This window comes from Callospermophilus lateralis, chromosome 3 (assembly GCF_048772815.1).
Source record: "Callospermophilus lateralis isolate mCalLat2 chromosome 3, mCalLat2.hap1, whole genome shotgun sequence".
In the NCBI taxonomy this organism is placed as follows: Eukaryota; Metazoa; Chordata; class Mammalia; order Rodentia; family Sciuridae; genus Callospermophilus; species Callospermophilus lateralis.
In genome coordinates, this window is record NC_135307.1 from 48110448 (window position 1) to 48137942 (window position 27495).

Here is a 27495-nt window from a genome sequence, read left to right on the forward strand (position 1 = left end):
CTACTTCTGCCTCTACCTGTTTGGTTTTGAAGTATCAGTTGCCTATATTATGGTCCATGTCTAATCACTGCTTTTTGTTATCAAGGGTTGAATGTCAGAAAATATTTGGTTAATGATAACAACTATAAACTATTACTAATCAGCAATGTGCTGGAACTTTAAGATGTTTCATCAACTTTGAATTTCATATAAATACAACAGGCTACTTTGTCAAATGATAAGCTGGCTAAATAACAAATATTGTGTTAATATTATTCTATCATAACTCAAAAGATTCACATCATTTAAACCATGAAGATGGCATAAATAGCTGACAAAATTGTCCTAAATCTTAAAGCAAATATAGTCAGAAAGATGGAATACTGAGGAAAAATTAAAGAACAAAAGAGGATAAAGTTTATAAATGATTAAATATGAATGCTTACCTAATGAAAATTTATATTCAATATGTGACAGAAACAACAGAGTCAAAATGCTTTTAGTTACTTTATTTTATAATTTAGGCAAGTGGTTTAAAAGTTTAGCGTTCTTGGGGCTGGAGTTATGGCTCAGGGATAAAGCGCTCGCCTCGAATGTACAAGGCCCTGAGTTCGATCCTCAGCATCACATAAAAATAAATAAACGTTACTGTGTACAAGTAAAAAATATAAATATATTAAAAAAGTTTAGTGTTCTTTATTTTGGCACAAAGTTCTTCAGTATAAATTTTTTTCTCAGGATAAGAGCATATATTTCAAATACAAGTTAAGCATTCCTAATCAAAAATTTTGAAATATGAAATGTTTCAAAATCTGAAACTGTTTGAGTACCAACATGATGCCACAAGTGGAAAATTACACACCTGACCTCACTTACGTAATGGGTCAAAATAAAAATAAAACACACTAAAAATATCATATAAAATTACCTTCAGGCTATATGTATAAGGTGTATTTGAAACATAAAATGTGTTTAGACTGAGGTCCCATCACCAAGGTATTCCATTATGTATATTCAAATGTTCCAAAGTCTGAAAAGATAAGAAATATACAATATTTCTGATCCTGAGCATTTTTTATAAAAGATTCTCAACCTGTATTGTGTTTAGTATTAAATGAAAAGAGAATATAAATCTATCACTTTGAAATTATCACAGTAATATAAGAATTCATTCAAAAATATTTATTCACATTTATGTATTTTAACCATTTATGATTAAGGAATAAATTGATTATATATTTAATACAAGCTTAAGTACATGCTATGTGCTGGATACCATGAAGAGAAAAAATAGTGAACTGTTTGATTTTCCAGTTCTCCACTGGATATAACTTTTTAAAATAATATTCTGAATTTATTTAACCTCTACACTGTGTTAGAAACATAAGGATTCAAAGGTGAACACACTGTGATTATGTAGAACCAGACTATCATTGCATTGTCCAGAGCAAAACTCATTATCCCATTCCTCCTATACTGCTCCCATTTTTATTCGCTCTCTGTCTCTAGCTAAAATGTGAAGCTCTATCTTGATACAGCATCCTCAATAAAAAGGTCTCTAAGCTCTTGATGTGACTTCTGCCTTCTCTACATTCATTTACCATATCTCCTTCCTCTCATCAGGGTATTTTATCCTGCAGCCTTTTGCCCTCCACACCATCCTACAAAGCTCTTCATTAGCAGAGTTTTGACAAGTGAATTTCTGCTAAAAGAATTTCTCCTTACTGACTGTGAAGAAGGAAGGCCTGATATCTTTAGCATGGCTGATCAAGGTTGTTGCTGACCTGGAACCAACTTAGTTTCTATTATTTTCTCTTTTTGAAAAAGTTTTTAATTAGTATTATTTTATTTTAAATTGACAAACTGTGTACTTATATCATGTACAATGTAATGTTTTGAAAAAGTTCAAGAGTTATTGTATAGCATAATGACTATAGTAATTAACAACTTCTACTACTGTGAAAATTGCTAAGAGAATAGATTTTAAGTGTTCCCATCACACACATGTGCTTGTGCATGCACAAATGCTTATTATGTGAGGCAATGCATCTGTTAATCAGCTGGATGGAGGGATGGAGCCATTCCATTAATTTTTTAATTTCTTGTCTCTTCATCCTCTTCCTCTGTGCCTTTCTTTCTTACTTTTAATTTTGTTTATTTTTATGTAGTGTTGAGGTTCAAACCCAGTACGTTACATGTGCTAGGGAAGGGCTCTACCTATAAGCTACAACCCCAGCCCTCTTCTGTGCCTTTCTTTATTTTCCTTGTGCCTGCAATGGCTTTCCTTTGCTTCCTCCTCTTCCTAGGAGGTACAGATTCTAGGCACCCTTTAAGGTCCAGTTCAAAGATTGCCACTTTCAGGAGGTTAGACCAGAATATTCCTGTTAGAAGTACTGATCACTTCTGCATCTGTACCTCCTCTCTCAACATGTGATTTTCTAAGGACATGAAACATTTTCTATTTTGTATTTTGGGCATTTTTGCATCTGCTTTATCTATCCTATTATTATTATTATTATTATTATTATTATTATTATTATTATTTTAAAAGAGAGAGTGAGAGAGGGGAGAGAGAGAGAATTTTTTTAATATTTATTTTTTAGTTATTGGCGGACACAACATCTTTCTTTGTACGCGGTGCTGAGAATCCAAACCGGGCCGCATGCATGCCAGGGGAGCATGCCACCACTTGAGCCACATCCCCAGCCCCCTATTATTATTTTTTAAAAAAGATTTATTTTTTAGTTGTAGGTGAACACAGAACCTTTATTTTTTATTTTTATGTGGTTCTGAGGATCAAACCCAGTGCCTCCCACATGCTAGGCCATTGCTCTACCTCTGAGCCACAACGCCAACCCCCATAGCCTATTATTTTTTAAACATTCTGAATGTTCTTAGTCTGATACATCTTTGTATTGTCCTCAAAACCAGACGTTGTCAGCATTTGATAAATACTTATTGAATGAATTAATAAATAAAAAAATAAACAAATCAGCAAACCAAGAGTGACTAAAAAAGGACAGAGTAAAACAAACTTGAAAGATACAATCACAAAAAAAGAATGAGAAGAAAAAAGAATGAAAAGCAAAAAGAATGTACAACATTGTTAAAAAGATTATAACTAATTAAAATGGCTGACATTATAAAATAAACAATTTAAGTACTTGAACAATTTCCCAAAGAGATTACTTCTGTATACTGATACTTTCCCAGTACCATGAAAGAAAATTATCATTTGGATTGGTACTGAAAGTTTTTTTCCATTCTTCCTTATAACTCCACTTCTAATCATACTGTAAAGGACACTATGAGGACAATTTTATACCATCATTTAGATGGTCTAGTTGACTTGTTGCTCTCTTAATATCTGGATTTTGTGACTTTTATCTACAAGCACTCTAAGTAGCAACTTGCTATTAATCATGAGGATTTTTAACTGTTAGGCACATTAGAGATGACAAACCAAGATTAAAGATGTATGATGAATGTGGCAAAAAAATCTTCCCTGCTTAATTTTTCATATTTACCCATCAAAATTTGCACCTCTGGTAATGAATGCTTAGACCTAACATTTTTTTTCCTTTTAAAAGAGTAATCCATCTTGTGGAATGATATCTGTGAAATAACTTAAGAACTGTTGTCTGTAAGGGGGTAGGACAGAGAAAATAGTTTCCACAAAGAGAAAAAAGTAGAGACTGTTCAAATCCCAGCTTGGTCCTACCCTTTGGTGCTGGTCAATAAACTTGGTACCAGATATAAACAAAACATTCCATTCAACATTATGTCAACCTTCAGCACAAAGGTCATCCATCACTGTGCATTAATGTTCTGAGCACCTGTAAAATCCAATGTGCATTCTTTCAGGCCATTTTTTTCAACATTGTGTCTGTCAGAGATACCCCCCACTATACACGTGTTATTTATGTTGGGAGTACCTTTCTAAATGTCACCCAAATGAATTAGCATCACGCTGAGCCTCAGAGTTAAGAGAGTCGCCATGTGCATTTATGTGTTTTCTCTCCCTGAATACTGACACATTTATATCCTTTCCCCGTCTGCTCTGACTTTGGCAGAGATGCATAGTACAAGCAGTTTATTTTACTATGACATGGTGACAAAATAGAACTTTATTTATGTGGGGCTGGTTAAAAATGCCCTGGCCAAAAAAATATGACACCAGTTAAGGAAATCTAATAAAACCTCTTGTAGAAATGGTGTAAAGTATAGAGTTTTATTTGGAACTTAATGAGGTTGGTAACGCATACTATACCTTACTGTGTCTACCAAATAACATCAGGCTAATGTTGCTGAATGTTTTTCTAAAAACTAGCTTAATCTCTGTTAATTTAATCAGTCACTCCCAGATCCCTAGCATTCACTCATTCATTCATTTACTTATTATCTTAACAAATAAAATAGTTATTATATATCTACTTATGTAGCTGGAAGGAATTATGTTCATTTTTAGACGCATGAAATCTCAAATAATTTTGAAAAATTTAAAAATCAATACTTACAAGTTTCTCTAAAGGACTCAGTGGAATTTACTTAATTAAGGATATCCATCCAAGTTGAAGAAAAAAATACAAAGCAAACTAAAATTTAGTTTATGAAATGTTTGTGCTAAGTATTTTTATCATTTAGTACTCACTTTTGTAGACTGACCAAAAGAAATAACATCACGTATACATTATATCATGTGGGTTGGCCATGGAGATATAAACAGAATGTATAACTAATTTTAAAAAATATAAAATTCTTAGGTACCCCAAGTTTATTCATCTCTATACATACAATTAGAAAAAAAACTCAGAATTTTTATTAAAATTTTATTGATTTTCAATAGCACCACACAGAAAGCCTGAATTGAGATTTTTGTCTGTTGCTCAGAGCATTTTTGGCCCTTATCTTTGAAATGGCTATCAGAGAAACTTTGTGAGTCATAAAAGAAAACCCATCTTATTATTTTAGAGGCACAGGATATTCATCGATAGTCATTATCTCCTTCAGTTCCTTTCTACTCTCACTTCTTGTTTCATCCTCATTCCGAGACCATGCTCATGCTAGCAAAGATTCAGAGGACATAACAGACTCAGGGAGGCTAGGGAGCAAAAGGTTCCTTCTTCAGTTTTCACTAGGATGCATAGAGAAGATATTGAAGCTGATACTAGTGTTGAAACAGGCTGACCACAGCAAGAACCCTGAATTCTGGTCCTGACTTACTCATTAATGTATTTTGTGACCTTAGATAAGAGAATCCACCTCTTTGGGTTTTAATTTCCTCATTGATAGTATAGGTGAGATGAAAGTGGGGTGGGCTACTACAGGTGATGTTTATGGATCCTTCCTGCTCCCCAGTACAATGACCTTAGGGTTGCTGCCCCAGATAAACATCAAGTCAGAAAGCATCTTTCATCAACCACAACCAAAAGGACATAGAACTCCAAAATATGGGACATAAATCACATTGCCTGAATGACATTTAACTCTGATTAGAATTTCAAATGCAACTGCTGGTATAATTGAGGCATGGAAACAATATCTCTGATGAGAAACAAAGTGCCTGCTAAATGATTTATTTTCCAAAGAAATTCATTATGTCCACTTAACAACTGGCATTAGTGTAGACTCTGGCCAGATCATGAAGATGGTTTTATTTTACAGATTTGTCTTACTATGATATTTATATATACAGAATTTTGCTTATGTTTCATTGTTTGAAACACACACACACACACACACACACACACACACACACACCTGTCTCTTCAGGGAACTCTATGCAAAAGTCTAATGTTTCCATTGGCAGTGGTCAAATATACTTTTGATTAATTTGAACTTATATAACACAGGACATTGTTGGGTTGTATGCTAGCAGGGAATAAAGGAAGAATATCTTCAGATATTATTTTTAAAGTCTATTTTTAAAATTTTGTTCTAATCATTTATATGTGATGACAGAATGCTCTTTGATTTACTGTACACAAAAGAAGCACAATTTTTCATCTCTGATAGTACATTATGTAGAGTCGCACCATATATGCAGTCATGCATGTACCTAGGGTAATGGTGTCTATCTTATTCTACCATCTTTTTATCCCCATCTCCCATCCCCTCCCACCCTCCACTTTGCCCAAAGTTCCTCCATTCTTCCCATCCACCCCCCATTATGGATCAGAGAGAACATTCAGCCTATGGTTTTTGAGGATTGGCTTACTTCACTCAGCATAATATTTTCCAACTCCATCCATTTACCTGCAAATGCCATAATTTTATTCTCTTTTAATGCCAAGTAATATTTCATTGTAAGTAATATATATACCACAGTTTCTTTATCCATTTATTTATTGAAGAGCATCTAGGTTGCTTCTACATTTTAGCTGTTGTGAATGAGCTGCTATGAATATTGATGTTACTATATGTTAAGGTCTGTAAACAAATCAGATTGGCACCTGTTATTTTGCCAGAAAAATGTTAGAGTCTGTAAACAAGTCTGGATGGCGCCTGGCCAAATGCCAGAGGCAGTGATTTGTAAAGTAACAAAAGCGAGCCATTAAGTCTGGAGATTCCTTATTGGTTGACTGATGTATCTAGTTTATGCTAATTAAGATAAGCTGTGTAAAATGTATAAATACCTTAAATACCTCGGTTGTCCTACAATAAACGGCTCTCATTCCTGCTGCATCAACGTACACAAGTCATTCATCACCCCCCGGTTATTTTGCCCAGCCAGCCGGGCTGCGGCAACTATAGTATGCTGATGTTAAGTCCTTCAGGATAGTGGGATAGCTGGGTCAAATGGTGGTTCCATTCCAAGTTTTCTAAATAATCTCCATACCGCTTTCCAGAGTGGTTGTACCAATTTGCAATGCCACCAGCAACGTATGAATGTACCTTTTCCCCCCACATCCTGACCAACACTTAATATTATTTGTATTCTTGATAATTGTCATTTTGACTGGAGTGAGATGAAATCTTAGAGTAGCTTTGATTTGCATTTCTCTAATTACTAGGGAAGTTGAACATTTTTTCACATATTTGTTGACCAACTGTATCTTTTCTCCTGAGAAGTGTCTATTCAGTTCTTTAGCCTATTTATTGATCAGGTTATTTATTTATTTGGTGTTAAGTTTTTTGAGTTCTTAATGTATCTTGGAAATTAGTGCTCTATCTAATGTGTGTGTAGTAAAGATATTCTCTCACACTGTAGGTTCTCTCTTCATATTAATGATTGTTTCTAAAGGCTTTTTTGTTGTTGTTGTTGTTTAACTTAGCCATTAGGCCTATATATATATAAAACACATACAATTACTGAGGCTATTTCACCTTGAACATTTCCAGGTGCATTTTCCCAGACAAACAAACCACCAAAAGGCCTACAATTTTCTCTGTTATATCACATAACTTATGATGTGTGTCATACATCACCAAGAGGTAACCACAAACAATTCTCTGGGTCCTTCAAAGGTGATAACACTCACTGAGAAACACAGACGACTACAACTCCAACAACATTCAGTTCATGTTTTGTCCCATGTAATCGGTGTTTTATTATTTCACATAAAAAATAAGGTGAAAAGAAATTTTTCCTTTAAGGAATCTTCTTACTGTAGATATGTGTTTCATTATGGTCACTGTAGCTAACACACAAGCATTAGTTCAGGGGGAAAGGTTTCTGATGTCACAGAGATATTAAAATTTGTCAACTGTTTCTTGTGGGAACTAGCCTTATCACCAGGGTGTTGAGGCCTTACCCAGACATGGGAGATGGGCAACCTCATCCCATGTAATGGTGGTTCACATATGTGTGTGCAGATATACACATATATGCATATGAAAAAGAGCCAGAAGGGAGGAGGATACCTGAGTAAGATGACCTTGCTTGTCAAAAACTTACATGAGGCAGCCAAATAAATGAATCAGAACAGAGTGGACAGAATCAAACCCACCCAAAGGGAACCTCTAGAAATAAGACCATGTTCCAAAAATGTGTTCAGCAAACAGCTGGTATATTAACATACTTTTAAAGGTTTGTTTGTTTAAACTGTCTTGCTAGATTATGGATATTGATTCCACAAATTCTTATACTCACCTTTTAGCTGTCCAATAAATAAATGTTTCTACCATAAAAAAGCATGGAATGAAGAAAACACTGTTATGTGCTTCTTGTGGTTGCTTTGACTCTCAGTTAAAAAATGTCTTATGAGCAAGTCCAGAATATGCAGCATGAATCCAAGGCCACTTTTGCTTTCAGTAGGTGTTGCCACCCTAGATTTCTCCAGACGTGCCCCATTCTTTCCCAACACATAGACTGAGAACAACTGATTCACTTACTCCTCCTCTGCCCTCCCCCATCACTCTTCCCTTCTTAAGTTTCCTCGAGGAAATCCCCTGATGGAGTCAAGGCAGGTGGAATTGACTGTTTAGATTGCTAGATCCTCAGCCCTTTGTGTCTGATCCTACTCATTTAAATCAGAACAGTCTCCTTTCTATTGTACTAAAAGTAAACCCTGAGAAACATCTTTAAATAGTCCAATCTCTTGTATTCCCCCACTGACTACAGGGGCAATGCTTCACCTGCTTTCACAGCCCAAGAAATAAGGTCTTTGAACCTGAGCATGCTCAGTCTGCTAATTTTTCTAGAGCCTGAAGACTCTTAGAGAAGTCAAAGAAATGGGGAAGGAAGGACATTGTCTGAAATCACCAAGTGGTCTGAGACACCTATAGAAAAAGATGAAAGAAAGGCTAACAGTTTTTGCTAACTCGACCTTCAGATCTTTGAATTTTCTGAATCTAGATCCCATAATTTAGACTGCAATTCCTCTCTGTCAGTTCCGAGCAAACAGACTAACACATGATGGATGTTCCTAATCGTTTAGTAATCAGTGACCAAGAAGTAGTTTGAATGTCTATCTTCTTCTGAAATATTAAGGTAAAATAAAAAGCAGAACATTAGAGTAAAAGTCACTGAACTTGGATCCAGAAGATACGGGCTGGAATCTTCCTGCAGGCACTTGCTGATCACATCCTGTATAGAAGATCACCTTAGTTTTGTAATTGTTAGATCTCCCACCTATCCAATTAAGACAATACACTCTCTGCTTCTTTGTGGGAACATTCTGAACAATGAATTAGATGAGCTAGGTTTAAAATCCATAAAAGCCTATGGTAGAAAGATCCATGAAATGTACCTACTTTAAAAAAAATTATTAGAAAATTGTAATTTGTTAAAAAAAATGTAACCCTTTAATCCAAAATATGGCTGTTTATTTTCACTGGAAAATTTGTGTCATCCCTGTCTTTAGTCTCAGGAACCCTATTCCTATCCAATTATATCATTTTCATGTCATTAGTTTTACCACTTAACCTCACATAAATGCGTATTTGTGACTAAAAGGTTAATCAGAATTTCTAGGATAATAATGGAAAACAAGATAGTATTGAGAAAATTTTGTTTTCAACTGAGAACTAGTTTTCCATATGAAGCCAGTGGTATGGGTAGAGAGAAAGATGAGGTAGAAAGAATAGATAGGTGAAGAAAATACTAAATTCCAGTGTTTTGTGCTTGCTTCGGCAGCACATATACTAAAATTCGAACGATACAGAGAAGATTAGCATGGCCCCTGCGCAAGGATGACACGCAAATTCGTGAAGCGTTCCATATTAAAAAAAATTCCAGTGTTTTTCAAATCACAATAAGATTTGTATTTAATAATTCTTTAGATTTCTCAAGTGCTATTATCATAAAAATGTTCTATTTTATCCTGTAGTCTGTTTTGATGCCATCCTCTTGCTATCTCTTTTATTGTTATTCTCCTTGCCCCAGGCTGCCACCTCAGTCTTTTCCTTTCCTAATACTCAGAATCACTTTTCCCATGTGTGGTCCTATGATCATTCCCTAATTTCTTCTCTGGCCTGCACCTTTACATAAAATGCCACTCGAGTGAGAAAAGTACAGCTGTGAACTGCAGTTATATGCACAGCTCTGCTCAGCAGCACCAAACACAGTCATAGCCAAAACAAGCAAGAAAGACCGTGGGAACACCTATCTAAACAGACATGGTGAGTCCGCTCTCCAGCCACCCCAAACATGGAGCCATGCTCATTAGATGTAACTCTTACTTTTTGCCAATAATCAGAAAAGGGGAAGTCTACACAATATAGAGCACAACAACCTAATCCTCATATGGAATTCTGACATCAATAATGCTGTTGACATGGTAAGAGAACTAGGCACCTGTACCTTTAGCAAATGTCCCCAGGTGTTTTTCATAAAGGACATCTATGGACTACACACTTTAAGAAACATTGCTCTGAGACTTGCTAAGAAAATGGTCACTATTATACAGGACTTAGAAGATCTTGTAAAGAGGATGGTCCCAAGAGTGACTTGTCCCTTTGGTTCCAGGCCTGGTATTGTCTCTTTGACTATCCTTAGCCTCAATCTTATCCCACTAGTTCTGGGGACATACCCTTTCCCACCATCCATGTTCTATTGCTGGTGAGGAGTAACTCGAAGTCGGGCTCTGCAGCTGACACCCAAAGCTCTGATGTATTTTGGGGAGAAGCAAAGGAAATGCAGGACATTCCAGAGTTATTAATCAGTGTCTTACAAATTTTCCTTGCACATGAATACTACATCAGATATAAACAGACACACCATCCCCTCCCCAGTACCAGGGAGATAAGAAGTATTCCCTGAACCCTGCCTCTATCTAAACTCTTTAAATATAGCAGGAGCTAGAGCACTGGTGAGAGCCTCCTCCAGGGTTTATAATACTGGGCCAGGCTATGAGCCATGTTGGCTCCTGGAAGTATTACAATTCCATCTCCACAACCCCAGTCTGAGCTCCCCTCATTGTTTCTCTGGACAATTGTGACAGCTTCCAAAGTGGCTCACTGCCTTTACTATCTCCTACCACTCATCCTTTCTCTAATCTATCAATTTCCTAACCATTTTCCTAACATATCAATTATTATTGTTAATATCTCTGTTTCTATCTACTAGGCTTCATGCTATTCATTAGAATAATGCTTTCAAAGCAAACAATATCACATTTAATCTGTTTCAGAAGTGTCTGGAAAAGGAAGTAAATTATTCTCCAATTTGATTAGAGATAATAAAATGCTATACAACTAACCAACTTTTCTTACCTCATAGCATAATGGTCTCTCTCTTTTAAGGGTTAGACATACCAAACTCAATGAAATCACTTAATTTATAATTTTAATGTTTTACTTGATCCTAGAATCAGAAGTAGAAGTAGGAGATATGATGTTCTGACTCAGAACTTTCCTTTTGATAGTAGAGTATAACTGTTAATATGAACAGTATTAATTTTAGTTTTTGTCAGGAAAGTTAATGTGAGACCTGAGTTGGCAGTTTTTGAACTTTTATTTTATTATTGCATATTTTTTGAGTCACTAAAGAGGTTGAAAGAAAGTCAAAATGTTCCAGAAATATTTTCCACTTTCTTTTGGTTACAAAATAGCACCCCTTTCCTCAAAAGCTTAATACATATCTCCGCATAGTATACTAAACAGGTTAAAGAAATGATAAATGAAAAAACCATTAAGCTTATACTATTTTTAAAATATCCCCCCTTCTGCTGTTTTATTCCCCAAAGTCATGCAAAACCACTGCTTAGAACATGTGAACAGAGGGTATAAAATATCCCTCCCCAGATTATGGTGATTCTAAACAGCATGCTAGCAAAATAGGTATTTATGGCTGACAGAGTAATGGGAAAAATTATTTTTAAAAATAATAGATCATTCATGTAGGGATTATAATGGCTCTGTCTGCCTTCATCACAAAGGAATACAGACCATGGATGGGGTTGGGACCAAAACAGACAGGTCAACATATATGAGCATAAGGCCATTCTGCCTGGTATTGTAAACTCTCTGGGTAGAAGGCACATTGTGATGCTTTGCTGCAGGAAGCAAAGCCTACAAAATGAAGTACTAAAGATTTATGCAACAAAAGGCACCTACCCTTATTCAGAGTCAGGCCAGTCCTGCTCTAACTTTATAAGCCTGCTTGAAGAATGTCAGGAGCATACAGGTGACCCCTCACTGCCCTATACTATCCAAAGTATTCATTAGTAGAACACTGTATTTTCAATTATGAAGAAAGTTGCTAACTGAAGTAGAGGCTGCAAATGGTAGGCATCTTCTGTCTATGACTTTGCTGTTTTCACTGTTCCACAAGGTTCTTCTCCATGTGTCCTTTGAAACCTCTTTTCAAAACTGCATTTATGCCATATTTATAAGAGTTATTTAATGCCTTCCTTTCCCAAGACTCTTATGCATACATATTCCTAGTTGAATCCATGAAAAACCAAAATGAGTTAATAATTATTTTAATGAATACAGATTTATTACTTTCTAATAAACACTATTGTCATGGACTGAAATCAAATACCAATAAAATACTTCTAAGTCTATGCAACCTCATTTGTGAATCAACAGCTTGTTTATAATATTAAGTGTAAGCCAATGCAAATGAAATGTCTGGCAACCTTTCTATGCAGGGGGTTACTCATTTTTCTCTATATTTATGTTGTTATTTTTTTTTTGCTCCGAAAACACTTTCTTTATGGACATTGAAACGTATGTCTCCTGTACGTTCACAAAATCTTAATTTAATGTGGTGCACAGAACCATTCTCTGGGTGAGAGCCATCACAGAGTGCCTCCTTCAAGTGCTAATCTCGAGGGTGGAATGGTCAAGCCCTGGAATCAGGAGACCCTTTGTAGCAACATTAGAGAGCTGGTTTGCAGTCTTTGAACAAGTTACTTATATCCGTGGGAAGTAGTTTCCTCAGTTATAAAACAGGAAGAATAATCCTAGGAATAACACACTAATGTGAGTAAAGCTCTTAAAGATCCTCTTGTGAGAGGTGCAGTAAAAGGACAAAGTAACATTACTGGTAGCCTGTCAACACTCTAACAATACATTCAGGAATTAAGCAAAAGTGACTATAAAGATATGTAGAATCAGTTCCTGCAGTAGAATAACATAATTTTGGTCACTGTGATAACCCAGAACTATAATTTAGTTGTACATTTTAAGATGATAAGCTGTCCAATGTGAACATACATATTCAGCTTTATTAAATCAGAATTATAAGCTTATTTTTGATTGGGGAGGATAATAATTTTTATATCTGTTGCATCATTTAGTTCTGATTTATTAGTCTAGTTTTTTTCTATCCATGTGTATTTTATAAATAGACTTTTCAAAATTACTGAAGAAATGGTTTTACTTGAGTTCTGATTTTGTCTTCCAATTATCTACATCATGGTCAGTTTTAAATGTTTGTAGTTATTCAAAAGACACAGACCTATTGCTTAGTGCATATGCTAATTTGATTCTTTTCATAAATATCTGTTAGCTTTGCTTCCCTCTTGAAATCTCCAGAATTGACCAAATTGAAGGAAAATTAAAAATTCTCCCTTTTGATCCTGATCTATAGAACAGAGTTTTGCTGTAATCAAAGGGCATCACAATTTCATATCATAATTACCATGATTTTTCATGTAAACATAATTAATTTGCAATTCCACAGTTATTGTCCATCTTTCCCACTCCATTAAATTTAGTCTCTGGCCATGGGTTTTGCTTTTTTTTTTTTAATGTTTCCTCTCAATGAGATTAGAGAATTGTGGTCATGAATTTTTTGATAGCTTAAGAATAAAATTACTGTTATTGTTATTATTTTTAAGAATTTTCCATAGTCACTTAAATTTCTCAACTTTTAACAAAAGACTAAGATTTCATGAGATACTGATATTTACAGAGAATTCTATAATTCCAAACATTCCTTGAATAGTCTCATTTTGTTTTCAGCATATAAATACATACAAACTATATATAGACATATTTTCCACATAAGAGCTTTAGCATTCCTATTTGTTCCTAGTAGAAATAAAAGTAGAATACTCTGGAACAAGCCCAATATTTCCTGGAGTACACTTGAGTAGAAATATTTTCTTTCTGGGTTTATTATCTTCTCTCTCATCCCAATAGATTCTCATTAAATTATGACTAAGAAATTTAAAAATAAATTATAATCTTTAAGAGAGCCCTACCCATCTTATGACAATTTATGAATATGCTTTGAGTCTGAGATAAGAATCACCTAAAACCTAAAGATGTGGAGGCTGGCAGACAATGGGGATTCATAAGCATCACCTGCAGGAGTATCACAGCCACAGTCATGACCAAATGCTTACTCTCCATTTTCAAGGTAGCTTCTCTGCTCTTCTATTCATTTGCTACCCCCAAGTAAATATTTCAAGAAAGTGTCCAAAAAAAAAAAAAAAAGAAAGAAAATGTGTGTGTTAGAGTGAGTTTCCCATCAACATAGTGATTTATAGTTCATGTACATTGCAACAACTTCCCACCATTTGATGCATAGAGGAAGGAACTCCAAGCTCCATGGAGGTCAATTAGAGTAAATACAAGAGTTGATCAATGGAGTTCACTCATTTACTCAACTCAGATACCTCAAAGAAGAACCCTTGCATGTCCTGCAGTAGATTCAGAACATTCTGACCAAATGTCCCAACTGATCAAAGGATCAGTGTCAACATCTTATCATTTCCTGAAGAATGTCCTTGCTTTTCTCATAGGAAAAGTCTTGGCTTCTATCTTGCTCTATGAATTACTTTTACACCTCCCAGCTTACTCAAGTTCTGCTCCCCATCATTCAAAGTAACTGCCATCTGTCCTGAGAAAGATTTTCTTGAACTTGGTAATTTAAAGAAAACTTAGCAAACCATGGCAGGAGAATAATTTCTTCTAATGAAATTCTAAAACAAATGTTTCTACAAGGAGCCTTTCTGGTTGTGAGTTGGAGGGAACAAAACTTTATCCTTTGACTTCCTCCTTTCTTGACACCTCCTTCAGCAGCCCCTGAAGGAATTCCACAGGGAATAAAAATCCTCTAAATTAGACAGTAGGAGGAAACTTCCACATGAATCCTTATTTTCCTAAATAACTCCTTAGTTCAATCTAAATATAATGCTCATCAAAATGTACCTGCCAGCACCTGAAATCTTGTCAAGGAAGACTTGATTTTTCCTTTTGAGTGGTAGATTAATTTTAGAATGAAACCACAAGCTTCATGGGTTATTGATCTATATAAGTCACCAATTAACTGGAGATCAGTTGCATTTTCATTCTTCATAATTCACAGCCATGAATTATAGAAGGTCAGAAAAATAGATTTTTCTCTCCTTTGTGTTTGTGGTTCTCCCACATTCCCATAAATGAAAACTTTCTTCTTTGGTTTTTAAACAATGTTCCTATGTACATGATAAGCCTCAGGAGGGCAGGAATCTTATCTATCTCTACATAGCACCATGGACTGTCCTAAACACACACTAGCACTTCATAACCATTGTTGTTTAGGGTCAGTAAGAAAGAACTTTTTGAAATATATATATATATATATATATATATATATATATATATATATATATATATATAATTATTTGATCTGAATACTCTGAGGTTTGTACCTACAAATTATGCATAACCTCTTTGCATATACAGAAGGGCTACTAGCAGATGATGCTTTTTACTAAACACTCAGCTTTGTTTGTAAAAGTACCGTATACTCTTATTGCTGTGTCTCTATGCCTATGAAAAGGATGTAACAATGATGTACAAATTAAATATCAGTGGTATCCAGCAATGATAAATATGCACTGAGTGATGGGTACTGGAAGAATAAGTGAGGAATGACAGTCATCATGTCTGCCCTTTTGGAGCCTGCCCTCGTGGGCAAGGAGGACAGCATTGGGCATGAGAGAGAGAGAGAGAGAGAGAGAGAGAGAGAGAGAGAGAGAGAGAGAGAGGGAGGGAGGGAGGGAGAGGGAGGGAGGGAGGGAGGGAAATACAGTTTCCAATAACATGTGGCAGGACAAAGTTTCCTCAAATGGTGACCCAAACAGTTGCAAAATGGAAAAGACATTCGCTACAAGCACCTTGAGTTGAGAGCTCTCACTTAAACAAGGCTCAGGCTTCTCTCTAAACCAAGGATGGAAAGATGAGTCACTGTTAAGAAGTAAAGCAAGGGAAGAGTATGTATAACTGAGTGAATGGCATGTACACCACCATCTTGGCAAATACCATGACCCAAGAGCATGCCAGAGAAAAATAATTTCTTAATTTGAGGTAAAGTGAAAGGCAAAAGGAAGTCTAGCAAACTCTAATGTCACTTCTTCTGTTATTATGCAACTCCATATGCAACTGTATTTTTTTCCCTTACAGTACTTTTTCTCTCTCTTTTTTGTTATTATTATTATCATTATTATTACAGTGCTGGGGATTGAATCCAGGCCCTCATGAATGCCCTCACAGCCCTTTCCGCCTGGACTGACAGCAGAGCTAAGACTGTTCTGAGAGTGGGAGGTCCTGTTGATGGACAAGCAGTCACTGGTGAGTCACAGTCAGTCATCCTGACAAGCCCAGGTTATTATTACATGTAGTGGAGCAGTGAATTCAATGGTTAGAAACGGAATGGAGAGAGCCTGAGAAAGGCGGTGAGGTGGCCTTGAGGAAAGCCACCTCCGTGGAACAGGAAGTCTTTTCTCTTTTCAGAGCATCATCCATCATGCTGGGGGAAATGGCAGGAACATAACCTACTACTTCTTAATAGGCTTCTGCACAGAGAGTGGCTTTGAAGCAGCAGCTGCCCACAGTAAATTTCACTGACCCTTAGAGCCTTTCTCCAAGTTTTCCAACTGTTTTGTCTCTTGAGCTGCAGCTCAGTGTTGGGTCCAAGTTACAGCACCTGACTAAACTAAGAAGCCTGCTCCGTATGAGAATGGAAAGTGTTCGGTGATGTTGTCTTTTCTGAGCTACCCCAACAGTGAGACATGATGCCATTCCATCTGGCCATAAAGTGTATTCTTTCCCAGGGAGAAGAAGCCCAGCAAGGGATTTGTATTTTAAGGTCTGGTATTTTACTGTACTCATATCAAAGAAAATACAGTGAAATATAGCCTGATCCCAAGATAATGTAGCCAAGGGGTAAGGTCTTCTCAAAAAAGCAGAATTAATAATTCTAATCAGACTAAAGTCCTCTAGAATTCATTCAGGTTTTAATTTTTTAATTGTGAAGTTTCACAGACGTTTAAAAAATCAAAGACTGGTGTCAGAAATAATGTAGAAACGAAATATATCTGAAAATTCATCTTTTTCCTCTTCTGAATTATTTTATAACAATTCCAATTAAATTAGAAAATATGATACTAATGTATAAAACAGATACAAATTAATGAAATAAATAAACATGTTGACTTTGACAACCAAGGTTCCAAACCCTCTGCTGACACAGCTTGTATGCTGAGCTGCTTTTCCTGGAGTGGAGGTAGATCTGCGTGGCTGTTCTATGTATCTTAGAGCCCTGTGGGCTATGGAAGACCTTTATGAAACAAGAGGGCGTGACTACAGACCACAGTCTACCAGACACATGGAGGCCTGAAATCACACTGTGGGTTTTATTTCTTTGACTAAGCTGATTATTAAGAACCCTTAGAATCTCCGTTTTATTCTTTAGTTCTTCCACCCCAAGCAGGGCATAAAGGAAGAAAGTTTTTTTATTTAATTTTTTTATTATTAGTTGTTCAAAGCATTACAAAGCTCTTGACATATCATATTTCATACATTGGATTCAAGCGGATTATGAACTCCCATTTTTACCCCGTATACATATTTCAGATTCACATCGGTTACACATCCACTTTTTTACATACTGCCATACTAGTGTATGTTGTAGTTTTAGAGGCACAAGTTCTGAGTCATGTTCTCAAGGGAAAAATGACTCTCAGCACTGTCTCTGATTACCTTAGACAAAGAATCAATAAATTCTTATAAAAGTTGTTACAATTTGATTTTTTTCCTTAATGAAGACATCTCCTTTGGTTTCTATTAACTTTCCTTAGTCATAAAAATTTGAGGGGGGAAATGGTATACCAATTATTGTTATTATGAAGAGAAATTCTTAACATAGCTAGCTAATAGTAAGAATTGCGTTCACATCATAATAATGATTATCACAGTACATGTGGGTTAGACAAAGATCATAGAGTAGGTACTTTTCATACTTCTCTCCTGAAGCCTGGAATCTTCTGCTGGTTCAGGATGGTGTGCCCAGAATAGGTGCTCAAGAAACAATGACTGATGGGATAGTGATTGAATGGGTGAGCCAGTGAACATAATTCACTTACATATGTACATGAAAGTTATTGAGTCATAGTCGTGTCTTGCATGTATACACCTTTAGACCAACTTCAAAGTAAAGAAAATATGCAATTAATTTTATATTTTAATTACTAGTGTAATAAACTCAACTAATTATGAACTACTATGAATTAATAAGTAGAAAGAATTAAACCAATAATTACCAGTATACCTGAAGAATAGCATTACTAATTAGCACTTTATCTCCATATGCTAAGTAAAAAGGAAAATAACAAGCCGGTTCAGGGTGAAGAAAGAACCAGATAGACACAGATCCTAAGCAGTAAGTTCTAAGTTTCAAGACAGTTCTCATTCCATGCTTACATGGATTGAACCACTTGAAATTGTTGTTTTTGTTCCATTTCTCAACTGTCATCAGTTTCATATGGGTGACCCTAATGTTTTCATGTTGGTATTCTTGTGTTGATCTAAAAATAAAGGTAAGAAATTAGTATAGGTTAGGTGTATTATAAGTATTTAACTCTTTGAAGAGCTCTTAAATAAAATCCTTCAAAAATTTTCAGCATCTTTATATTTATAAGTCTGTATTTATATATTCATTTTGTACATTTAAATATTCATACATTGAATGCATTCAATTGGCTCATACCTATAAAGACTCAAATACTTTTTTTTTTGGTGTGGGGGGATGTATACCGGGGATTGAACTCAGGGACACTCAACCACTGAGCCACATCCCCATCCCTATTTTGTATTTTACTTAGAGAAAGGGTCTCACTGAGTTGCTTAGTGCTGCACTGTAGCTAAGGTTGGCTTTGAACTCAATACTCCTGCCTCAACTTCCTGAGCCGCTGGGATTACAGGCATGCATCACCATGCCCAGCTTCAAATACTTCTTAGCAGAATAAATATATATCTCTATTTAAAACGTTCTTTTAAATTTTTAAAGTTAAGTTATATATGTAAGCTCACAGTCATGCAAACTGAAATCAACTAAGTACCTTCAGCTTTTCCCTACTAGTACAGAAGTGGCAATACCAGGCTTCCAGGTAATTATTTTTACTTCCTTCTCAGGGTACACAAGTCTTAGTTGGAAAAGGGAGATCCTGAATTTCAGACTATTGCAAAAGTAAAGAAATACGGGCTGTGATTATTGTGTTAAAAAGAGGATGCATATAAACAGAGATATTGAAGATTACTTTTTAATTTTGTATGTGAGTTTGTATGTATATATGTGCATCCCATATTTCAAGACATATAATATTTATTAAATACCAAGAATGTATAAATACTATACTGTTCTCAGGGAGAATACAAAAATAATTAAGACACTGGATCATAAATTCCTGCCATAAAGAGAAAAGTAAACACAACAAACAACAAAGGAAGGCAAGAGTTAACACATCAAGAAAAAGAATAAAGAAAGTGAAAATTCACTAGTAGGTTTGCGGGGGGGAGGTAGCATAATCAAGAATGGCTTTACGGAGAAGGCATTTGACTAGTACCCTGGTAGTTCATGACTCAAGAAGGAGATTTAGAGAACTGACAGAAAAAGGAACATGAGAAAAATAATAGAGAGGACCATAAGGGCACAGAGAGATCAGAGAAATTCAAACTGCCCAAAGTATATGGAGGTATAGAGGACAGCATGAAAGAGAAAGGTAGAAGAAAAATTTGGTTCTTAAATATGGAAGATCTTAATTAAAGGAAAGAGTTTATTATGTACACAACAGAAAAGCAACTATTAGAGCTACACTTAAGGAAGAAAAATCCAGCAGCCATATGCAAGCTAATGGAGAATAATAGGAAGCAAAAAGGCTGGAAGTGGTACATATGGTGGTAGGGTGGCAAGGTGGGAAATGAATTATAATGTCAGGAACGTGGAGGAGGAGAAAAGTCTCGAGGACTGCAAAGATGTAAACCTAGAATTGAGCAAATGGATGTGAAAAACAGCATAGGCTGCTCAATGGACGGGTAGCCAGTCAAATGTGGGGTAAAAAGGAGACATAAGGTGAAGAACATGCCAAAGTTTCAGGGTAGGATGACTAATTAGTTCCATAAACAGAAACAGGGATGTGGTGATTTTATTGTATTAGAGGGACTCTGATGTAAAGGTGTTTAGCAGGAGATAGGGAAGACAGATTTAGGTTCAGGAGACAGACAAGGGCCCTTTTAGAGTTCACTTCCTATAGTTGAAAATTAATAATTTATTGATTTGTAAATATTGCATAACTAATGAAAGGTCAAGTTTTCTCTAAAAGAATCCAATTTAAAGTGTAATAAATTATAATAGTTAAATGATACAATTAGATTGTAAAGTGAGTTTTTAAAAATCTAAGAAAAGAATAGAAAAATGAGCTGCAACCTCACAGGAAAAAGAAGAAAGAAAATAACACAAAATAATTCATTCAAAGGATGAAGACTGGAAACCTAATTGGGTCAGAAGGAGAAGAAATTAAAGCAAATTCAATTTTCAACTCAAAACTTTAAAGGATACAGTCAAATGTTGTGCTAAAATAAGAAGTTGTCTAAGAATGGGTAAGAATATTTGAGACAAGTCTATTCATTTTAGAGTTTAAGGAAACATACAAACAAAAAGAAAGAACATTTTAATAAGAGGATTTGACAAATGCCAGAAGAACTGAGTGGAAGTGAAATAAAAGGATACTGGAATAGGTTCACCAGAAATATGTTTTTGAGAGATGGAAGGAGATTTGTTTTTCCAGTGTTAATTAAACTAATCACCAGTATTTAAGGTTTACTGACTCCTGGTAATCCCAAATTCTAGAATGACTTAGATGTTAACAGACATGCTCCGGCATTATTTCCACACATAGTCAGCGACTGCCTTTTCTTGTTAGAAAAATGAGTCACGCTGTCTCTTAGATATCCTCTCTACTCCTCCCTTTTTATTTTTTTAATAAAATTCTGAAAAGGTGGCATGTACCAAGAAAATAACACAAAATAATTCATTTTGACAACTTTTCTAGATTTGAGAGCTTGCCTTAAAAAAATTTAAAAGCAGTAAATTATTTCATTTTTCCTAATCACTTTAGATAGCTGCCAAATATTCTGAAAGCTTATGTTTTTGAGGCTGCAAATACTTTGCTATGAAAACTTACATATCCTAGAAAATTGGGCCATTTGAAAGTCCAATTTTGCAAGACTACAAACAGACAACAATAGCTGCATAAAACTTAAATCGAATGGAACTACAGTAGCTTGACCATGTGATACACAAGAAGCAATCCAGTATGCATATCTACCTGTCACTTAGTATCATCATATGTTTTGCAGGTTAAAGGGGATGAAACTCTGTGGACAATGACAAATTGGGAATATATGGAAAGGTACAGGTCACTCTGAGGTGTACTTAAAAGTATATCAGTCCCTGTGCAGGTTTAACAAAGGCTTTATTTTTGTCTTGCCAACAACCAAAGGCAAAAATTAGAAACTTTACCTGTGATAATCACTATACTATGTCAAGTTACAAATATGAACTTGGAGTTTTTTGAGTCAAAAAGCTATAAATAAATAAATAAATAAGCAAGCAAACACATGCACACACATGCATATAGATAGAATATTGATAGATATCTAAAGTAATCCAATAAAATAAGTTCAAGAATAGCATCTTGAACTTGAATAGCTTAATTGTCAATGTGGAGTTTGAATATATAATACAAAAACCCAAGTAATAAATAAAAGGCAATAAAACTTGGACTTAGGATGAGAAAGAAGAGATAATAATAGTGCCTCACATTTCAGCTAGGACTTGATCAAGCTGGGTCCTCTGACTCTTTGACCCGTGAATGAGGCAATGATGATGATGAAGTGATGATGAGAATGATGACTGTAATTTTTAAAGCACTTGCTAAGCATACATTATCCCATTTAATCCTCACAACAATTCTATAAGGAAAATACTTTAATTATTCTTATTTTGCAGATGAGGAAATTGACGCTTTCTGGAACTCCTGACAGGATATACAAGGCTAGGCAGAAGACAGAAAGACACACATAAAGATTTGACTGACAGTATCAGAAAAGAAACACCTACAAAAGAAAGATGTCAAAGAATGAGGAAGCATGGTAGAATACCAAAGTTTACATTATAGTTAAAGTCATTGGAAATTCAGTATAAACAAGAAAAAAATTAAGAGGATTTTTTTTTTCTTCCAACAGGCTGTTCTCCACCTAGAAAATTAAGAAGTTGGCTTTTTGTTTGTTTGTTTTCTGCATATTTGCATTGTTTGTAAAGATAATCTTGTTCAATAATTACAGATTTAAGAGAGTACATGTTGGGGCTGTGGTTGTAGCTCAGCGGTAGAGTACTTGCCTAGCATTTGTGAGGCACTGGGTTTGATCCTCAGCACCAAATAAAAATAAATAAATAAAATGAAGGTATTGTGTCCATCTACAACTAAAAACAAATTTTAAAAAATACATGCATTAAAGTTTTACAAATTCAGCTGCTAAAATGTTTGCCTGAGGTACTACGTAGACAAAGCTTGGTGTTTCAGCTATTTTTCAAATAATCTTGTTTTATCTGAGACATATATGTATCATTGTCCAAATCCTGAGGTGACCCAAACATACAGTTCTGTCTTCTCTATGGCAACACCAGTGGTACTTCCAGCAGGTGATAAATGGGAAACAACCTGAGGGTTATGGTTGATATCAATGAGATGACCAAGCAACAGACACAGGAGGGAAAAATCAAAGTTCATGACACCCTGCAGAAGTAGAGTCACAGGAAGAAACAAACTAAAAATGAGAGTTGCAGAGAAAACATCTGTAAGCAGTGCTACTGTTGGGGGAGGAAAACTCTCAAGCAGTTTCTTGCCAGGCAGTGTCAATGTAAACCAACACCTCAGCCTTGGGAATTTTTGCGCCAGATCAAAAGGACAGCAGCAATGCCATCTGCTGTTTGCTTAGAAAAATGGTAACAGCAGATGTTTTCATGTGCTGACCTACCATCCCTTGACTAAGAGGCCACTTGAAAAATAATCATGAAATAGTACAAGAGAAACATCTGCACAATGTACAAAAGACCACCAATCATGCAGCATAGGAAAGAAGAAACATGCAATGAGCCCATGAAATAATTGTAGGCAGGTTCCACCAAAAGTGGTGGAGGTTCTTCACATGTGCATGTCATATGAGAACATATAAAGTTGAGATCAGTACTGACCACAGAGTGGTCAAAATGCTCCCTGTGGACCTGAGTAAAGTCAGTAAGCAAACACTAATTTACTTCAAATATCCCCAAAGGTTCAAAGCTACATATTCATTTCTGTTTTCTTTTTATTGTTGTCTATGCAATCATTTGATTTTTTTTGACTCATATTTTTGGCATCACTGGAATTAAACGATTAGTGGTTCCTGAAGAACAAGCCATGACTTGTAGATGAAAAAACCCTAATGCACAGTGCCTATGCAATGGGATGTCAGGATGTGGTGAGAGGATTTGCATCTCACCTCTCCTGGTACCCTGAGCTCCAAGAGGACCTCACATCCAGAGTAAGGTTAATGCAAGTAAGGGCTTTGGAAAATGCTGAGTCACATGCCAGCCACCAGGTGAGACAGCAGAAACTCTGCCTCAGAAGGAATCAAATGTCATTTAGGATTTGCACCTGAAGCATACTTCCCTTCCTTTCGTGGCCACACCTGCCAGCCTATGCAATTTCATCCTCTTGCTTTGAGAGACCTGCATGCAAAATTCTACATATCTCTTCTGCCACCTTATTGGCTCCAAGTCCTAATGCCCCATTTCCCATCACCTAGTCATCACCTCAACTTCAGCCACTCAAGTGACCTGCTCACTTATACCTGGGAATAAATGTTATTTGAGAAATACAGAATCAAAAGCATAAGTTCTTCCATTATGCACATGGAAAAAAAAAAGTTTATATGACTTGATTTCCCCTGCAACATGTATAACTTTAAGATTTTGCATTCAAATTCTGTCAAGACACAAATAGTTAAATTCACATAACTATTTGTTCTCTCTTCTTTTATTTCTATGATCAAATAACCTGTTGCCCAATCTGTCTTTAATAGTTTCGGTTTCGCTTTTTGTAATGGGGAGGAAAAGTGGCATTGGCTCATTTTGAAATGAAAACTTCCTTTTCCTTCCTGTTCTGAAGAAGGTGTTCTCTGTTAACCAGAGATGAGAATTCTGTCTCAGTTTTTTGCTTAGCAAAACCCCAGCTCACAGTGTATGCTTCCATGTTTGAAATAATAAAGGGTTTTCAGGAAAGGTCTTACTGAAAATGCCTGTTATATCATCACACAACCATCAGAAATAATAAGGAATCTCCCTAAAAATGAAACACAAAATTGGTAGGTACCTTGAATTCTCTAGTGGCTGCCCCCACCTCTTCCCAAATTCTTGGCAAAAGAGAATGGTTGGTGATTCCTCTTATCTCTTGTGGTAAGACAACCTTGGGAGGAAAATATCACAACATAATAATTTTCTTGGTTCTAAAACAAGTACCTTGGTTCTAACACAAGTAGGAGTCTTGTAATAAAGTTTGTTTTCTTAAAGCCTATCAATTATATAACATAATCTATGATACTATTCATTTATACCATACATCATTACCAAAAAAAGACAGAACTAACATAATACTTAATCTTAAAACTAAAGAAGAATTTTGTCTCCTTCAATGTTGTGGTCTTTTAAAGACAAACACATAGCATTAGTTTCTTTCTTTGGCACTTTAGGAATACCTCTTTTGGATATGCCCTTGGAGCTTTGGCTTCCCCTTCCACCCCCCACATTTTCTCTCTCTTCTTTTCCCCTTGCTCTTCCCTTCCTTCCTCTCTCCTCATTGGTCACAAAACTTTTCTTTTGAGAATTAATTTGAACTTTGTAAATGTCAAAATATCACCTGGAGGCACCACTGGCAATAATATGATCACACTGTACACCATTTGGTTAAAATCAAGACATGAGTATAAGATGCTATATAAGTGATTAGTTGTTTGCTTTGGTGACTCAACTTAGCACTAAGGGTAAAACAAAAATATTTTGTGCAGTGGTATGACTGCTGCAAAAATTCTAAGATGGCAATTATTAGGGGTAATACTTATCTATATATATTTAATTTCTATTTTATGATGATTCTCATTCCTCAAAATAGAGTGTAAAGTCCTATATAATGTAAAACTGAAAAATATAATAGTTTTAGTATGCTCTAGAATACTATAATTACTTGACTCAGAAGGCTAAGTTTTATATATTGTGTATCATTTCCTATTTCTTATTTGGTTATTCTCAAAATAGATCGGAAGAAAATGTCCTATCCTGGAAGAATCTGATAATCTCAATGCCTAAGAAATTCATTAACCATAAATTCAACACATTGCTACATCAGTGCATTGTTAGCTACCTTCTGTGGTCACTGCTATCCAGCAGCTATTTTTAGTCCTTAAAATTAGATCATTTACCATAGGAAAACAATATACTCTAGCAGGTTAGACTGCATTACATTGGTACTGTCAAACACATATTTGCCAAGTATCTGGTCTATCAAGGTACTCAAATAAAGTAGGATATAGGATCTTTACCTCCAAGTTTGTTATTACTGCACTGAGAAACAACTCAGCCAAAAGTATCAGTAAAAATTAATAGATTATGAAGTGATCCAAACAACTAGCTGAGGCAGTATTTCAAAAAATTTGTTACACTATCCAAAGTAAAAAAATGTTTGGGGGCTGGAGTTGTGGCTCAGTGGTAGAACGCTCACCTAGCATGTGTGAGACACTGGGTTTGATCCTCAGCACCACATAAAAAATAAAAAAAGAAAGTAAAGGTATTGTGTCCATCTACAACTAAAAAAAAAATCTTAAAAAAACCTTTTTAATTGGCTAAATAAATAATGGATCATGGAGAAAAATCCAGATTCTCAAAACCCAACATATAAATTAAACATGGTGCTCTCGTCTGTGTAACTTTCTGTAGAGAGATGGGTATCCTGTACAGAGTAGAGAATCTTCAGAAAATACTCTCTAAGCTGCTGTCTGGAAGCAAATTCTTTTTGGATTAAACAATAAGTTCCTGTAGAATATTAGCCCTATAAAATCCTGGAAGACAGAATCAGTGTATCTTCTGAGTGTTTCTTTAGACCTAGAGAAACCCTAAGGGCAAAGACGATTTTTTTTAATGGCATATGAGATGACACCATCACAGAATAGGTTTTCCTTAACTTCCATTTATTTACTAAGACACAGCCTGGGTATATACAATAACAAATATCAAAAAAATCACTGAACTAAGCATTTGCTCTTCTCAATATCCAACTAGCTATCTGATGTATTAACTGAATTTACTCCTTACTATTTTACTGAACTGGATGATCATTTTGGCACCATACAAATAATACTCTACATTTTCTGTCAGCTATCCCAATTATTTTATACCTTTTGGAGTATGATGACAGTAATCTTATAGAGTCAAATATTCTGGAAAGTTCTTACAAAATATAGAGAATGTCTGTTATTATCATCATGATGTGATATTATTACTTACAGGTAAGAGTAAAATTTCAGCACCAAATTCAACTTTAGAACTGATTTTAGAATCTTTTAAATTAATTTTTAAAGAATTTATGCACTGAGGAAATTGTTTCAGAATATACCATCACAGAAAGCATGACTCAGGGATTAAAATTATTCATTGTGTATTATTCATATATCATTCTTAGTATGAATATTTGTTAATAAATAAACCTGCAGTGTACAAAAAATAGTAAATTATTATTAACTACACCAACACAGTAACTTTATTTTCATCCTATTGAGATCATACTCATGAATCAAAGAACAAAATTTTATAAGCACAGAAGTGTTTGAATAATAGAAGTTTTAACTAAGACAGCTAAACAAGACTTCTAACTTATGGGGTTAGCAAACACAACAGAAAAAAATGAAAGTTAAAAAGTAGACCAGTAGACCAATTTCAAGGCTATAAAATTAAGATAAAACACCAGGAGACAGTAGGTTGGAAAGTCAGTTCAGCCTTCAAAGACTAAGTGGTCTCCAAAGATATCAAGAAGCCAGGGTCAAGAAAAACAAGATTAAAATTAAATCCACTGAGGCAGGGCAGTGGATATGCCCTATTCCAAAATTAAGAACTTCCCCAAATGATAAGGAGAAAATTCCAATAGGTAAAGGACAAATGCATATAGAAAATCATTCACTAAAGTAACTTATTTAGTTACTTAGTTACCTTTATTTTATTTAACATAGTAAAAATCACCCTGAGGCAAAAACTGAAGATGGTAATAAGAT

General features: G+C 35.3%; 1 protein-coding gene and 1 non-coding gene across 6 annotated transcripts in view; one reads left to right on the plus strand and one right to left on the minus strand.

The window, feature by feature from the left end:
* Slc25a21 (solute carrier family 25 member 21) overlaps positions 1 to 27495 on the minus strand; it is a 502454-nt gene that overhangs the window by 267275 nt on the left and 207684 nt on the right. The window lies entirely within an intron of this gene.
* On the plus strand, positions 9541 to 9647 carry LOC143395967 (U6 spliceosomal RNA). The gene has a single exon (XR_013090872.1). It is a non-coding gene; the product is annotated as a U6 spliceosomal RNA (small nuclear RNA).